Here is a 17988-nt window from a genome sequence, read left to right as displayed (position 1 = left end):
TGAAAGTTGCAGTGAGCCAAGATCGTGCCACTGCACTCCAGACTGGGCAACAGAGCAAGACTCCGTCTCAAAAAAAAAAAAAACCACTTAGCAGGACTGCTGGTGAGGAATGTTTAACCCTAGTTACTTTGACTGTGGAAGGGTATCTGATTGTATAATCTAGTGTGAAACCATAGAGTAAGTTATTTCTGTTTCATTGAGGGATAAGGAAAAGAAACGGCAGGGTCTCTCTGGCAACATTCAACCTAGACATTATTTGCTTTCCACTGAACTCCACGCTTGCCTATAAAACATTCTGAACTTCAGCAAGAAAAAAGCAGCATTCTCAGGACGCTTGACCACAGTGTGCACTTTGAGGAATGCTGTTCTTGCAGCACTTGTGTGCATCTGTGTAACAAAAAAGAAGAAAACAAACCCACTAGACTTTTGTTAGGAAAATACAGTTGGTGGAGACTGTGCGATGTTAAGTCAGCAACTATAGACAGGCTGAGAATTCCTTACAGCCATCAGCCCTGACTCCAAGACTTCATGCCTCACACCAGCCATGGCTGGCCTCCTTCAGAGTCTGCCACAGAGCCTTGGCACATGCCGTTCCTTCCAACAGCATAAGGAAAATATCCTGCTGTATCTGAGCTGGTACTGACTGATGTCTCTAGCAAGGAAGAGATAAAGACAACTCAATTTCACCCTTCTTCAAATGTATTTTACCTAGAACAGATCATATATTTTTATGCAGATCATATTTAAGGCTGCCTGGATTTCTCCTTTGAAAAGCAAGGCAGATGGAAATTCAAATACTCAAGTGTATTTACTTCAAATAATTAATATCAAAAATAGAAGGAGAAGCAGGGCTCTAAGATATGTATTTGCTTAGTGTACTTTCCCATTGTGATAGTTACTGGTCTTAGCCAGAGAGAAATTTCAACTGTGAGAAATCAATGAAATCTATTCCACTGAGAATTATCTGGAGAAGAGTGATCACAGACCCACTGAGTAGTTTTTATTTCTTATTTATGATCAAGAATGGAATCTACTTATCTCAAAGTTCATTTGGCCTGCTGATACCAAGGGACTTCCCTACCCCCAGCCACCATAAACAATACTTTGTCCCATATGGCAAGACCCTGGGCTGGAGTTCAAGGATTTCGCAGTTGGATTGCTTATCTAAGAGTTCTATGAGTTGGGAGAGGGATGGAGCCAATATTGTGTGGAAACAGAGGCACCCACAGAGAGAGGACATCCTCACGCTGCTGATAGAACTAGTACCTGAAAATAGCTCAACCATCCTGAGGGTCAGCTGAGACAAGGTTTTCCCCAAATCGACATTTTGTGTTACAAGACTTTTTGAACTTGCATTTCTACCCCCCTCACTTTTTTTGGTATATCTAAACTACTACAAGAGTCCCGCCTCAAGACAAACTTTCTGACCCTGGTTTTATGATACTATATTCTTAAAAAAAAAAAAAAAAATCACTCAAGAAAAAGAAATTCAAGCTTCTTGCTCAGGCACTGAGGCTCAGCATAATCCAGCCCTACCTCAGGCCCCCAGCTCCTCAGCAAGCCCCAAATGGTCTATGCACGGTCACCCACACGAGCCTGCCCTTTGCTCATGCCCCATGCTCTGCCTGGAATCCCTTCCCCACTTCTGACTACTTATTCACAGTAAGTGCTAAGTAAACATTTTTTCCAAGTGAACAAATTTAAGACCTACCATTTTCAAGGCTCAGTTCAAATTTTAGATTATATACGAACCCTTCCATGACCACCACAGTCTGAAGGTCTCATTTCATCTTCTGAATTTCAGTTATTGCTCATATACTTAACAAGTTCTATGTAATACCTGCTGCGAGGCAGGTATCAGGGTTCAACCCAGAATAGCTACCATCCTGCCCTGAAAGAGCCCGGAGTCCAGTGGGGAGAGCTATGAAGCATAACTGCTGAACAACGGTGTGGGTGCTGGAATATTTAAATACAAAGCCTTTCTTATTGTTTTATGTATTTATTGAGCTCCTACTAGGATTAGCCTAGGTACTTTTTGTGGGTTCTGATTCAATCCTGATGGGCCATTTTACAAGGAAAAAGAAAAGAGACTCTGAAAAGTTAACTTGGTTTTCCCTGGCTATTTGGATAAGCAGAGTCTGGATTCAAACCCAGTTGAGTCTGGACTCCTTTCACCATCTACCCTGCCTCCCAAGCCTGAGGTGTAGAATGTATTCTGGAAATACGTGTAGTCAGACTGGGAAGAGGAAGCCATTCCAGGCAGAAGGAACAGCACGAGATGCATTCCCAGAATGGCAAATGGTTCAGGAAGGTCAGAGCACAGTTACATGTTGAAAACAAGAAGTAGGTTAGACTGTGAAGCACCCCGGACTCAATCCAGTAGACTATAGAGGAGCTTCAGGGTCCATGTCGTGTGTCCGCAGCAAGATAAGCTTTATATGTGTGTGTGTGTGTGTGTGTGTGTGTGTGTGTGTGTGTGTGTGCGGCTGGGGAATGGAATCTCGCTCTTGTGGCCCAGGCTAGAGTGCAGTGGTGCGATCTCGGCTCACTGCAACCTGCGCCTCCTGGATTCAAGCAATTCTCCTGCCTCAGCCTCCTGAGAAGCTGGGATTGCAGATGCCCGCCACCACGCCCGGCTACTTTTTGTATTTTTATTAAAGACAGGGTTTTGCCATGTTGGCCAGGCTGGTCTCAAACTCCTGACCTCAAGTGATCCACCCTCCTCAGCCTCCCAAAGTGCTGGGATTACAGGCGTGAGCCATCGTGCCCAGCCAAGATAAGCTTTCTTAAGAGCAGGCACCACAGCCCCTTCCTGTATTTTCACACCATCAAGTTTGTATTCAATACAACTGGTGGAAAGCCACGGGCTTTTCTGGATCATTTAGTTTCATGTCCCCAGTGGGACCCCGTAGTTCTATGTAGCTTTATGAATGCCAACTATCTGTGCCTCCAACAAGGCTTGGCAACTCAGAAACCAGTGACCACCTCAGACCAACAGCAGACCTCCTCTAGTTGCCGCTAAGTGGGCTAGGGCTATCTTTTCTACTTATCAAAACTCCTGCCATTCCCTGGATTCCTTCATTTCCGGGTGTCATGTAATAGCAAAGCTGTCTGAAGATTATCTCAATAGCACTTAAGATGTGCTAGGCACTATGTGCATTCATTTAACCCTTGTAACTTCTGGAACTAGATTCTAATATGCCCATTTGACTGATGAGGAAATAGAAGCTTAGAGAGTAAAAGTCAGTCTGATCTGGAGTGCAGGTTTCCAATCCCAGTGCTCATTTTCTTAATCACTTAGCCGTGATACCCACCAGGCAAAGAGATTAAGGAAATCTGGGCAGTCCCTCATGAAGGACCAAAGAAAGAAGTTGCTGAGATCTTGAGGAAAACATGTCTAGCTCCAGCTTGCCACTCTCATCGCATCCCTATGCAACGAATGCAAGAATCATTTCACTAAGATGTGACCAGAAAAACCCATTCCCACATGATTAGACCCTGGACTTCAGACGCCCTGAGAGAGTATTGGAGTCCTTCAACCTCCTTTCCTGAGGAACACCTTATCAAAGTCATCACCATCTGCATCTATTTTTCCAGCTCCTTCCCTGCCACACCAATTCCATTTATGCAAATGTGTTTGTGCCAGGTAGTGCTCAAGGGGCTGGTAATACAGCAAGTAACACAAATGATAAGATCCCTGCAGTCTTGAAGCTTAACATTGGCAAAGGTGACAAGTAAAAGAGATGATTTTTTTTTTTTCTCGAGATGGAGTCTCACTCTGTCACCCAGGCTGGGGTGCAATGGCACAATCTTGGCTCACTGCAACCTCCACCTCCCAGGTTTAAGCAATTCTCCTGCCTCAGCCTCCCAAGTAGTTGGGACTACAGACGTGCAGCACCATGCCCGGCTAATTTTTGTATTTTTAGTAGAGATGGGGTTTCACCATGTTGGCCAGGCTGGTCTCGAACTCCTGACCTCAGATGATCCACCTGCCTCGGCCTCCCAAAGTGCTGGGATTACAGACATGAGCCACCGCACCTGGCCAAAATGAGATGATTTCTGATGGTACATGCTATGAATGATAGAGATACTGGTGGCGTGGAGATGGGAGGCTGTTTTAGAAAGTCCTTCCTGGGAGGTGACATTTGAATTCATACCCAAATGACAAGGAGCTACCCTTCAAGGCTCCAGGATCTACCTTATACTTGGCCAACTGAAAAAGACATTAATGATGATCTGGTCTCAACTTCTTATTTGTCAGTGAGCAAACAGAGGCTCAATGAGATTAAAAGACTAGGACAAGGTTTCCCAACTGACTAAAATTTGTTTCTTCTTACTATTCTATAGAGACTTTCAATATACACATTTGAAATCTAGGCATCTTAAGTTGTGTTTTTAACACATTCATGTTTTTTTTTGTTTTTGAGACAGGGTCTCACTCTGTCACCCAGGTTGGAGTGCAGTGGTGCAATCATGGCTCACTGTAGCCTCGACCTCCTGGGCTCAAGCAACCCTTCCATTTCAGCCTCCCAAGTAGCTGACGCCACAGACACGTGCCACCATGCAGGATTAATTATTATTTTTTGTAGAGATGGGGTCTCACTTCATTGCCGAGGCTGGTCTGGAACTCCTGGCCTCAAGTGATCCTCCCGCTTGGGCCTCCCAAAGTGCTGGGATTACAGGCATGAGCCGCCATTACCTGACCACACATTTGTACTTATAATTTTATTTTCAGTACACTCTTGGGGAAAAAATGACAGGCCTTCACTTGATCGATAATGAAATCGAGCCTCCAGTTGGCTGAGTAGTTTGTCTAATGGCCTGTCACTAGCAACTGAATGAAAACTCTGATGATTTGTATTCTAGTCCTGTGTTCTTTCACCTGGGTGAGAAGTAGCTGCCTAGTCAGTGGTCTGTGAATATAAGACATCATTACCAGCAACTTCACACCCTATGGTGCAAAGAACATACAAAAGTCAAAGATAAGCACAAATTACTATCGTAACACAGAAATTCAAAGACCCTGAGTAATTTGCTGCAGACTTCAGATGACTGGACAATCATGGCCTGAGGCAGTCCCCGCTATCCCCTCTTGCCCTCTGGGTACAAGACTGAAAGCTGCCCTGGTGCCACATTGCAGAGATTTTAGTAAATAAAGAAGAATGTGTTTCTCAGAGCCAACCCCCAAATCTTCATAGCTGGATCCAACCCAGACCGGGAGTCTTCATAGCGAGTGAACCCTTAGGTGAGTGTCATATTTAAGTCTCATGACTCTTCTGCTTAAGAAATAAACTACTAGTGGTTCCCAAACCTACCTGCACTGATCAGAATGATCTGGGAGAGTTTTCAAATAAAGATCTTTCGATTCACACAAGACCTGGAGACTTAGAAATGCCAAAGGTGAGAGCCTGGGGAATGTAGGCTTTAACATTCAGCCAGCCTGGAAATTCACTGGTTTTTCTCATGTCTTAGTGCTGCAGTGTGATACAGAGAGGAAAGACGCCTGCTTTTATTATCAAGTGGGCAAGCTAAGTTAGGCTGCATCCTTTAAGGGCTGCTTCCAGAAGAGTCTTCTCTGCTACCCAAGGCCCCTGTACCAGTAGGAAGGTCCTGGGCGTATCCGCCTGGTTACCTGTGAAGTCTGTTGTCTCATTCCCTTTGGCTGCACATCAAACCCCCGCACGACCCAGGGAAAGCTTTTTCTGAGATCGGCTTGCCAATTTCTTTGTGAAGCAGACCCCAGCCTGCAAGGGTGAGGCGCCTCTCCAGCAGAAAGAATCTCAAAGTGTGGATCATCCCTCACCCGCAACCACCGCCAAAGGGGCCTGGCTCCCTCCCCATGGGATTCTTCTCCGCCCTAGACAGCCAGCTACTGGCTTGGAAAAAGAGAAAGAAAAGGAAAAGAAAGAAGGTAATTCAGGCCTCAGTGGCCAGCGCCCTCAAGGACACGAGCAGTTCTTACCTGGAGATGGAAGAGGAGCCGCTCTGTTCGTTCGCTCAGGAATTCTGTCTCTGCAGGTGAGCACTAGGCTTGCAACTCGCTGGACTTTGAACAAAGGTTGATTTAAAAGCTAATGTATTTAACAGGGACATGTGGTCTGAATTCAAGTGACCTCTGTCCTGCTTCCTGCCAGCTGGCTGGGCCCTGAGCTAGAAAACCTGACAAACCTCAGCAAACCAAATGCTCTGGCCCACCTGCCTGGCCCTGCGGGGAGGCTGCTGCTCGCCAGACACTCCCAGAGAATGAGGAGGAGAGAGGGGGCGAAGGACAGCCAGAGAGGAGGTGCCTCCGCTTTCCTTGGTACTCTCCCTTTGGCAGATGCCTTGGTCACACCCAACCAACCCCCAATCCTGTTAGGGTCCTCCAGTCCCCCATCCCGGGGTCAGGGCCGAGACTCATACAGGAGCATCCTCAATCACTGAGGCCTCCTCAAGGAGCAGTAGCCTGTAACACTCCCACCCAGGAGGCCAGTAAGCCCCAGGAAATGGGGCCAAGCGTTCAGGGCACCCATCCTGCTTCCCTCCACCCTGGATTCTCACTTGTGTGCTCCCTAGGAGTTTAGCAAGCAAAGCCCTTGCTCTTATGTCCCAGGTTTCCTTCTTCTTATCCACTCTCTCCCCTCTCTTTTTTTCTCTTTCTCACCTGACGGTGCTCTTTCTGTTCTCCAGCCTAGCGATAATTGTCTTCGCTTCCCACACTCAGAGTCTCTCAGGCAAGCCCAGCAGGGTAGGTGGAAGGCATTTTTACAAACCCCTCTATCCTGCTGCCTTGCTGCCCAAGAAGTAGGCTGGTGCCGGTGTGCTCAGCCCCCAGCCCTAGCCGCGATCAGCAGCTGATTCCTATCAGCAGCACCCACAGACAGTTCTAGCACTGGCCTTCTCACTGACCTGGATCCTCAGCCCACACTGCAAATCAGGGCAAGAGATTGCTCCCGGCACTCAGGCAAAGCAAACCACAGGCCGAGGACTGCGTGACCTCACCCCTCTTCCACCCACACTGCAAAGGCCATTTGTCTTTGCTGGGCCTTGGCTTGGCCCCCAACAAAGACATGACCTGAGCCAGTGGATAGACGGTTTAAAATGACAAACACTGAGCGGCTTCCTCATACCAGCTTATCTTCCTCCACCTCGGGGATAAGCCCTCTTGGCCTCCTCTATATCTTTCAAAGCAGAAGGCAGAATGGGAAAATCTGGATTTTAGGATCAGAACACCTGAGTTCACTGTAATCCCAGCACTTTGTGAGGTCGAAGCGGGCAGATTGCCTGAGCTCAAGAGTTCAAGACCAGCCCGGGCCACATGGTGAAACCCCATCTCTACAAAAGTTAAAAAAAAAAAGCCAGGCATTGTGGTACATGCCTGTAGTCCCAGCTACTCTGGAGGCTGAAGTGGGAGGATCACTTGATTGAGAGGCAGAGGTACAGTGAGCGGTGATCATGCCACTGCACTCTAGCCTCAATGACAGAGGGAGACCCTGTCTCAAAAAAAAAAAAAAAAAGAAAGAAAGAAAGAACACCTGAGTTCAATTCTGACGCCACCGTTTCCCAGGTGTTTGATCCAAAGTAATTCAGTTTTAGCTCTCTGGGCCTCACTTACCTTCATCACATATAAATAGCTGTTATTGTATGGTTTTTAAAAAATAGTGGGTTTTTTTTTGTTTTGTTTTTTGTGTTTTTTGAGATGGAGTCTCACTCTGTTGCCCAGGCTGAAATGCAGTGGTGCAATCTCGGCTCACTGCAACATCCGCTTCCTGAGTTCAAGTGATTCTCCTGCCTCCGCCTCCCGAGTAGCTGGGATTACGAGAGCCCACCACCATGCCTGACTAATATTTTTGTATTTTTAGTACAGACAGGGTTTCACCATGTTGGCCAGGCTGGTCTCGAACTCCTGACCTCAAGTGATCCACCCGCCTTGGCCTCCCAAAGTGCTGGGATTACAGGCCTGGTGTATTCCTTTTGTATCTGGTTTATTTCATTCAATGTGATGTTTGTGAGGTTCACTCATGTTGCTGTGAGTAGCCATAGTTCATTTGTTTTCATACTAGGATTGCATTTACATAATGTCCAAATATAGGGCAGAACTTTGGGGGATTCCCGGTTAGGTGGTAACACATGACCGCAACTTCTGGTATACTGGCAAGATTCTAATTCTTGAGCTAAGTGAAGGTTACACAGGTGTTTAAGATTAATTATTGAGCTATGCATTTTTGTTTCATGCACTAATTCTGTATAAATAATAATTAAATTATATTGAAATTTTAAACATTACAATATGTGTATAGCATACTGGAGTAAGAAGAAGCTCTTCAAGGCTAGCAGTGACCTGCCTGAGGATTTCAGCTGTGCTCAGCTCTGCATGATCTATTCAAAAGTGGAAGGGATCAGTATCGTGGCATGCCAATAACCTACATGTGGCACACCTGGGCAATCTGGTCAGGAAGCTTTGATCTCTCCACTTCAATTTTTAAAAATTGGCTGGGCACAGTGGCTCATGCCTATAATCTCAGCACTTTGGGAGGTTGAGGTGGAGGAATGCTTGAGTCCAGGAGTTTGAGACCAGCCTGGGCAACATGGTGAAACCCCATCTCTACAGAAAATACAAAAATTAGCTGGGTGTGGTGGTGCACACCTATAGTCCCAGCTACTCAGGAGACTGAGGCAGGAGGATTGATTGAGCCTGCGAGGTCAAGGCTGTAGTGAGCCACGATCATGCCACTGGATGCCAGCCTGGACTACAGAGCGAGACCCTGTCTCAAAAAAAAAAAAAATTAAATTGTGGTAAAATATTCATAACAAAAAAAATTACCATTGTAATCATTTTGAGTATACAATTCAGTGGCATTAAGTACTTTCACACTGTTGGGCAACCATCACCACCATCCATCTCCAGAACTTTTTTATCTTCCCACAGTGAAACTGTGTAGCCATTGAACATGATTTTCTATTCCCTCCTCCCCAGCCCCTGGCAACCACCTTTCTACTTTGTTTCTACAAATTTGACTACTCTAAGCACCTTCTATGTGTGGAATAGTATACTATTTGTTCTTTTGTGACTGGCTTATTTCACTTAGCAAATGTCTTCAAAGTTCATTCATGTTGTAGCACATGTCAGAATTGCCTTCCTTTTGAAGGGTGAATAATATTCCACTGTGTACATACACCACATTTTATTTATTCATCCATCACGGAATGAATTGCTACCACCTTTAGGCTGTAGTCAATCACACTGCTGTGAAAATGGATGTGCAAATATTTGTTCAAGTCCCTGTTTTCAAATCTTTTGGGTATTTGCCCAGAAATGGAATTGCTGGATCATACGTTTAATTTCTTCAGGAACTGCCATACTGTTTTCCATGGTGTCTGCACCATTTTACCTTCCCACCAGCAACATAGAAAGGTTCCAATTTCGCCATATTCCCACGAACACTTGTTATTTTCTGTTTTTTGTTGGTTGGTTTGTTTGTTTTTTAAATGATGGCCATTTTAATGGGTTTGAGGTGACATCTCATTGTGGTTTTGATTTGCATTTCCTTAATGATTCATGATGTTGAGCATCTTTTCATGTGCTTACTGGCCATTTGTATCTTCTTTAGATAAATGTCTATTCAATTTGCCCATTTTAAAAATCAAGTTGTTTTTGTTGTTATTGAATTGTATCATCTCAATTTTTCTTTATTATAAAACAAAGACTCAGAGAGGTGAAGTGACTTAGCCAAAGTCACCTCAGGCAGAAACATGGCTAAAAACACTGCTCTTGCTTTCATGGCCAATGCCCTTTCTACTATACCAGTCTGCCTGGTTTAATGGGTATCCTCACATTTTTCTCCAACTTCAGGTCTGATTGTCCCAGGACGCATGTCCTACTACCCTGTCTTTTTAGTAGCTCATTAACTTACTCTGAGCCTGGAATTTTAAGCTCCAGTGGTTTTCTCTCCCTGTCTAGAGTCAGTATTTATGACAGGCTCCCTTTCCACTCTCTCTGTTACTCTGGCCTCATCCCACCTTAAGTGGCAGCCTGTGTACTCTGCATACCTTTGGAGGAATTTATTAGGCCAGGGTCCAGATGCAAGACTGAGATAAATGTTTTACAGCAGTGTGGGTGACAAGCTGGAGACACGGCAATGCCACTTGGCTGCAGCACACACTGGCCCCACATGACTGCTGACTGGAGCTTTCTAGTTCTTTTCAGTAACCAGGTGTCAGGACAGGGGAGGCCTGAGGATCCTTGGAGAGCTGTGAATTATTAACACTTGCAAGCTGGCTGCCAAGGATATCCGAGTAGTAATTCACTTGCTCCTCCTTTTCCCAGATGAGGGGTCAGAATACACCACCCTTTTCCACCACAAGAAAAAGGCACAGAACAAGAACATGCCATGTTCTGGGTTCCTGCATGTAGCAAGGTCTGGTCTTGGCACTCTTGGAGTATTGGTTAAAAGGATATTTGGTTGCCCCTTTGTAAGAGATACAGAAACAATCAGTGGTCCTTGGGCAGTTTGGATTCTGCCTTAAAAAGCCAGACCCTCAAGGGCCCCCAACGGTCCAGAATGGGGAACAGGAGAAGAGCAAGAAAAGTGTCAGGGATCTCAAAGCCACAGCCTCAGCCCGACCTCATCCCTCTGGGGACCATCCCATCCAGAGGTAAAGGGTCAGTGAAAAAGAAGCAGGAACCATGAACAGCCTAGTGGCCCAAGTCTGTAGCTTGATTTAAAAGACATCCCTCGGCCGGGCACGGTGGCTCACACCTGTAATCCCAGCACTTTGGGAGGCTGAGGCGGGTGAATCACCTGAGGTCGGGAGTTCGAGATCAGCCTGGCCAACATGGAAAAACCCTGTCTCTACTAAAAATATAAAATTAGCCGGGCGTGGCAGCGCATGCCTGTAATCCCAACTACTAGGGAGGCTGAGGCAGAAGAATCGTTTGAACCCAGGAGGCAGAGGTTGCAGTGAGCCGAGATCGCACCACTGCATTCCATCCTGGGCAACAAAGCGAGACTCCGTCTCAAAAAAAAAAAAAGACATCCTTGCCAGGCGCAGTGGCTCACGCCTGTAATCCCCACATTTTGGGAGGTAGATCACCTGAGGTCAGGAGATTGAGACCAACCTGGCCAAAATGGCAAAACCCTGTCTCTGCTAAAAATACAAAAAAAAAAAAAAAATCCAGTCGTGGTGGCAGGTGCCTGTAATCCTAGCTACTTGGGAGGCTGAGGCAGAAGAATTGCTTGAACCTGGGAGGTGGAGGTTGCAATAAGCTGAGATCGTGCCATTGCACTCCAGCCTGGGCAAGAGACCAAGACTCTGTCTCAGAAAAAAAAAGACATTGCACCTCAAAGTATTGCTTCTCCCAGAATGGTTCCAGTGCCCCCTGACATTCTAGCTTGGAGAGCAAACTAATTGTGCCCATCCTGTTTTCTCTGTTGCTTAGAATTCTTGACAGGATGCCGGGCGCGGTGGCTCACACCTGTAATCCCTGCACTTTGGGAGACCGAGGCAGTTGGATCACTTGAGATCAGAAGTTCAAGACCAGCCTGGCCAACATGGTGAAACCCCGTCTCTACTAAAAATACAAAAAATGAGCTGGGCGTGGTGGTGGGCACCTGTAGTCCCAGCTACTCGGGAGGCTGAGGCAGGAGAATCACTTGAACCCAGGAGGTGGAGGTTGCAGCGAGCCGAGGTTGCGCCACTGTACTCCAGCCTGGGCAACAGAGTGAAAGAGCGAAACTCTGTTTCAAAAAAAAAAAAGAATTCTTGCCAAGGAAAAAGCAATGCTTGTCTTGTTTTTTGGAAATGTAGTCTCGCTGTCACCCAGGCTGGAGTGCAGTGGCACAATCTCAGCTCACTGCAACCTCTGCCTCCTGGGTTCAAGTGATCCTCCTGCCTCAGCCTCCCAACCGGGATTCCAAGTGTGCTCTACCACGTCTAGCTAATTTTTGTATTTTCAGTAGAGACAGGGTTTCACTATGTTAGCCAGGCTGAATTTGAACTCCTGACCTCAAGTGATCCACCCATCTCAACCTCCCAGAGTACTGGAATTGCAGGCATGAGCCACCATACCTAACCAATGCTTGTCTTTATTATCCACTGAAGAAAGTACATTTCCTCCTCCGAAGCCCAAGTCAGCATGAGGATGGCCCCATCCGGTTTGCCTTAGGGTAGAGTGCAGCCTCTGTGCCTCCAGACAACTGTAGACGTGCCTGCAATTCCACTCAGCCGAGTATTTTTTTGCTAAGCACCCTTTGCTAAGTACTACCTATTAATTTCCTCTGGGTCAACTGAAAATACCAGGGAGGGTAAATGTTAAATCCTTGATGGAAGAGTGAGGCATCAAGGCCTGGGACTCTTGGTGCCTGGGGGAAGGTTGAGAAAGAACGGCCATTGCCAAGTGTGGGAGACCAGTTTCCCCAACTTCTTCAGCCAAAGACAGCTTCACAGGTGCCTTTCCGAGGAGCCCTGCACTGGGACTCACATTATGTGGCTTGCAGGCAGCTCTCGGAGATGATGAGCCAAAGAGGACGGGGGACCTGCAGTTGCAGGCCACATCCTGTCACCGTGGCATCCAGCAGGCCGTGGGGCCTGCAATGGGGAGAGTCACATTCCCCTAGGCATTCACACAGCAGAGTGCAGCTTCGTGGGGGTGGGTGAGGGGGAGCCACCCCACGGTACAGACAGAGCCGTGACTGCAGCCGTTTCTGCCGTGAGGCTGGTGTGTCCTGGAGACACTCGGGCTGTCCCTGTGGAAATGGGTGTGCGGAGCCGGTGGCAGTGTTTGAGCCGGCAACCCCACAGGCCTGGTCTCCCTCAGGAGGAGGCCTGGCCGTAAAGGAACTTGGTGTCTTCTCTGACCGGAGAGGGACAAGACAGGCTCTTCAGGACACCAAAGTAATTTGGGCACATTTTTGTGTGCCTTCTGTTTTGAAAGACAGAACTTAAGAGCACCTGGTGAGCCACTCACTACACACCGGAAATTAGAATGGAGGCTGAGAGAGACATTGTCTCCAGGGCCTGCCGTGTCATCTTGATACCCAAACCCCTGAAACTGCCACCTCTGTCCCCACAATAAAACAGCCCTGAGGCCAGGCGCAGTGGGTCATGCCTGTAATCCCAGCACTTTGGGAGGCCAAGGCAGGTGGATCACCTGAGGTCAGGAGTTCAAGACCAGCCTGGCTAACGTGGCAAAATCCTGTCTCTACCAAAAATACAAAAATTAGCTGGGCATGGAGGCGCGTGCCTGTAGTCCCAGCTACTCAGGAGGCAGAGGCAGGAGAATGACTTGAACCCGGGAGGCAGAGCTTGCAGTGAGCTGAGATTGTGCCACTGCCCTCCAGCCTGGGCGACAGAGGGAGACTCCATCTCAAAAAAAAAAAAAAAAAAAAAAAGCGAAACAAACAAAAAAAACAGCCCTGACTCCCTCTCCATATTCTATCATTATTCTATTACCAAGGACTCTGGGCAAAAGGCCAGCAATGACAGTGGCTGGGGCAGGGGCTGAAATGCCTACATAACTTTGCTGTATGTGCCTCTGGCTCTGAGGTTTGGTTTCCTTCCAGAAAACTGTTGGCTGTGCTAGGTGTCAGTTCACCCTTCTCTGGGGGAGAGACTGGGCCTTGCACCAGCCCCTGGAGCCTCGAATGTGCTTCCTCACAGCTACTGGGGCAGTAGGCCCTGAACTGGGCCAAAGTCAGAGTTACTCTCCCTCACCCACACTCACCAAACTCACACATGCTAAGCAACAAGGGGCAATGTGACAGGAGAATGAGCTCTACTCTCTACATGCAGGTGTAGCCTCTGGCACCTTCATGGCCTGGAAGTCTAATACAGTCCAGTGAAATGTGGAAATAGCTACAAAGCTAGAGTTACCTTTGGTTGCAGTGAACACACGAGACTTGGACTAAGCCGAGGCAGGTGGCAAGTCTGAGCCATGCACCTGACAAGGGAGACTGACAAACTGGACTCTGTTCAGAGAAGAGTAGAAAGGACAAACAAAATATTGGAACCATGAAAGCATTGAAATAATTATAAGAAATAATTGCAGGAGCTGGGGATATTTAGCCCAGAAAGGAGAAACATTAGAATGATTAACTTTCTTCGGAGATTTGACAGACTCCCAAGTAGAAAGGAAAACTAGGTAATGCTGGCCGGGCGCAGTGGCTCACACCTGTAATCCCAGCACTTCGGGAGGCTGAGGCAGGTGGATCGCCTCAAGTCAGGAGTTTGAGAACAGCCTGACTAATATGGTGAAACCTCTTCTCTACTGAAAAAATACAAAAAAATTAGTCAGATGTGGTGGCGGGTGGCTGCAATCCCAGCTGCTTGGGAGGCTGAGGCCCAAGAATCACTTGAACCCAGGAGATGGAGGTTGCAGTGAGCCAAGATTGTGCCACTGCATTCCAGCCTGAGCAACAGAGGGAGACTGTCTCAAAAAAAAAAAAAGAAAGAACACTAGGTAATGATACTAGCCCACACCTGAGTACTTAGTATATGCCAAGCACCATGTCAATTGCTTTACACACTTTTCTCATTTACTCTAAACAGCAGTTCTGTGACATTGTTATCCCCATCCCACAGTTGAAGAACATACAGAAAAGGTGAATGACTTATCCAAGGTCATATAGTAAGTGGTGGAGTCAGGATGTAAATCCAGGCGTCTGCCGCATGTGCCTGAGACTTGCCTGCCATCCGTAGACATTTCCCATGTGGGGCCCTCAGCAGACTTCATGGAAAGTTACAGGCAAGCAAGACTGACAGCAGCACAAGGAAGAATTTTACTGGAAGTATTCCACAAGGGATATTGCGTGGATACTTTGGGTGGTGGTGAGCTGCAGAACAGTAGAGCGATTCAAGCAGAGGATGCAAGAGGTATTACCCTGAACGGTTTGCAAGGAGCATTACAGCAGCAGTAGCACCAGGGAACTTGTTAGGAATACAGCTTCTTGGACCACCCCCACCCCTGCCCTGAGACCCTGAATCAGAGACTCTGCAGCTGGGCCAGCCATCCGAATTGTTCAAAGATGCCCTCCTGGTGATGTTAATACACGCTCAAGTTTGGGAACGACTGGCATGCAAGCGTCTGCACGTTTCCAGGGACTAGAAGACTGCTGCAGTCTTCTGCTTCCAAAACCCCGTAATTCTACAGAAGTCAGATGGAAATACAAATCAACGTCCACTCAGTTTTTCTTTTTCTAAATCGTGTCCAGTTACACAATGTAGCAACTGATAGATTGTTTTCAAGATATTCAAAGGCCCACAGGATACAGATCTGGGAGGCTGTGGATGGCCAGGAGGCAGCCTAGATTTCAGCCACCTCATTGTTTCACTGACTTCCAAGCCAGCCCCACATGTCCCTGCTCCTTGCTGGTTCACACTGTTCCTCTACCCCTGCCTTTTGAAATCCTGCCTTCTTTCAAAGCTCAATTTAAATGTCACATTGTCCACACAGAGTGCCTAACACTGTCTGCGCCCACAGGGCAGTCTCCTTTTCTTCCTCCCAACCTCCCCTGCTTCCTGGCTTCTCTCTCACTTCTGGGGTACTTAGAGCTGTTGGTGCATTCTGTTTCATCTCACAGGGATGCAGGCCTCTCTCAACAGTGTGCTCGCCTTGAGAGCAGGCCCCATTCAGTCATCGACAACCCCACAGGGCCTGGCACAAAATAACCTTGTGAGAAGTGACCAAAAGTGACATCTGCAGAAAACTGTGCATGCCACTGATTGCAGGATGGACAGACGCCACACGGCTGGTGAAAAGGAAGTGCGCTGCAATTCACTTTTGAGCCCTGAGGTCTCTGCAGAACTTTGAGGTTTTTTGCAATAACCAGTATGAATACATGTGTGTAAACTAGTACGAAAGGGGCCTCGACCTCACTCACCCACAACCCTGGTTGCCTTGAACTTCTCTTCGTGTTGCTAATAATCACGGTTTGACAGCTCCTCGATGATAAGGAATGCCGAATGCTCTCAGAGCCAACCTTTGGAAGGACCCCATGGACCCAAGGAGGGAGAAGTCTCCAGCTCAGAGAGCAGAGAGGTCATCTGTTTGAACACTATCATAGCGACAGCAAATAAGGATACTGGGGATAACAGAAACCAGGCCCAGTTTAGCAGTTCATACCTGTGGGACCCGGTTTCCTGTGGGCTGTGGTGGACTGGTCGTGTGACCAGCATGGTGGTGAGACACTCCTCGTCCCAACACGGGTTCCCAACCCCCAGGCTCCCAGAATGGACTCATTCTGCAGTGAAACCTAACACTTTGATGGAGTGAAGAAGTATTTCTTTTTTTCTTTTCCTTTTTTTTAATTTTTAGAGACGCAGTCTCGCTCTGTCACCCACGCTGGAGTGCAGTGGCGCGATCTCGGTTCACTGCAAGCTCTGCCTGCCGGGTTCACGCCGTTTTCCTGCCTCAGCCTCCCAAGTAGCTGTGGACTACAGGCACCCGCCACCACACCCAGATAATTTTTGTATTTTCAGTAGAGACGGGTTTCACTGTGTTAGCCAGGATGGTCTTGATCTCCTGACCTCATGATCTGCCCGCCTCGGCCTCCCAAAGTGCTGGGATTAGAGGTGGGAGCCACCGCACCCAGGTTGGAGTGAAGAAATATTTCTAATATCTGTCTCATCTGACGATGGCTTCAGTGGAGTGATCTGGGAGTTCTCAAACCCCAGAGCACCCTACTGTTTTTAGGAGCACAGAGTGCTACAATAACAGGAACAACAAGGAAAAGAGAGGCTCTAGACTAGTCACGAAAACATTTCCCCCACCCTCCCTGCACCCTTGAATTCTTGCTTAGCCTGGCACTGGGCGTCAACCATGACAGGTGTTCCCCCAGAACCATGGCGCTTCCTGGTGTGCTGTGCCCTTTGGCACAGGGCCTGGCCCAGCCTTGTAAGACTTAGAGCCCAATGTTTCTGATTCTCAGACTAATGCTCCTGCCATCTAAGGGCACAACCCTAGAATTTAGGAACAATCGTAATGTCCCAAGCCATCACTGACCAAGGAAGAACAGAACAGAATAGAAATGGATGTGAAGCTGGGCATGGTGGTTCAGGCCTGTCATCCTAGCACTTTGGGAGGCCAAGGCCAGAGGATTGTTTGAGCCCAGGAGTTCAAGGGCAGGCGGGGCAGCATAGGGAGACCTCATCCAAACAAATCTTTTTAAAAATTATCAACCGAGCATGGTGGCTCACGCCTGTAATCCCAGCACTTTGGGAGGCCAAGGCAGGCAGATGGATCACTTGAGGTCAGGAGTTTGAGACCAGCCTGGCCAACATGATGAAACTCTGTCTCTACTAAAAATATAAAAATTAGTCCGGCATGGTGGCAGGTGCTCATAATCCCAGCTACTCGTAAGGTTGAGGCAGGAGCATCACTTGAGCCCAGGAGGCGGAGGTTACAGTGAGCTGAGATCACGCCACTGTACTCCAGCCTGTGTGACACAGCGAGACTCCATCTCTAAATAAATAAATAAATAAATAAATAAATAAAAAGTTATCCAGGTGTGGTGGCGTACACCTGTGGTCCTAGCTGCTTGGAGGGGCTGAGGTGGGAAGATCACTTGAGCACAGGAGGTCAACGTTGCAGTGAGCTATGATTGCCCCACTGTACTCCAGCCTTGGTGACAGTAAGATCCTGTCTCAAATTAAAAAAAAATAAAAATAATAAATAAATAAATAATTATAAGAAAGAAAAAGAAAAAAAATGGGTGGCAAATTAAGGTCAGTCATTCATCCTCCCCCCCACCACACCAGGACCATTTTGGTGCCCCTACTCGTTGCCTCCCCTGCTCACCACCACCCTCACTCAAGCCTTCTTGACAGCTCCCTGCCCTTCTTCCCTTTCAGCCTGGAGCAGCTGTGTTCTCTGTCCTACTTCTAACCAAAACCTACTCTCAGGAGAAGACTTGGTACCTTTCTTTATACTTGAGAGGACATTCTGTCCTTTTATCTTCTAGTTATTCTATCGTCAGTCCTTTCCTTATTATGAATTAGCAAACACAAAATCTT

The 17988-nt window shown here is 47.4% G+C and overlaps 2 protein-coding genes across 9 annotated transcripts in view; both read right to left on the bottom strand.

Moving 5' to 3' along the window:
- The window catches only part of PDZK1 (PDZ domain containing 1), a 36161-nt gene extending 29195 nt beyond the window's left edge, over positions 1–6966 (bottom strand). For 2 of the 8 annotated variants that reach the window (XM_077949743.1, XM_077949748.1), the window contains exon 1: positions 5963–6046. The gene's annotated coding sequence lies outside the window, so the exon portion shown is untranslated. Of the gene's footprint in view, positions 1–5962; positions 6142–6643 lie in introns of those variants that run through there. The other 6 variants (XM_015150289.3, XM_015150300.3, XM_077949739.1 and 3 more) reach the window with 6 other exon arrangements.
- The window catches only part of LOC708768 (NBPF member 20), an 853661-nt gene that overhangs the window by 250427 nt on the left and 585246 nt on the right, over positions 1–17988 (bottom strand).

This window comes from Macaca mulatta, chromosome 1 (assembly GCF_049350105.2).
Source record: "Macaca mulatta isolate MMU2019108-1 chromosome 1, T2T-MMU8v2.0, whole genome shotgun sequence".
NCBI lineage: Eukaryota > Metazoa > Chordata > Mammalia > Primates > Cercopithecidae > Macaca > Macaca mulatta.
This window is presented reverse-complemented; position numbering and strand designations above follow the sequence as displayed.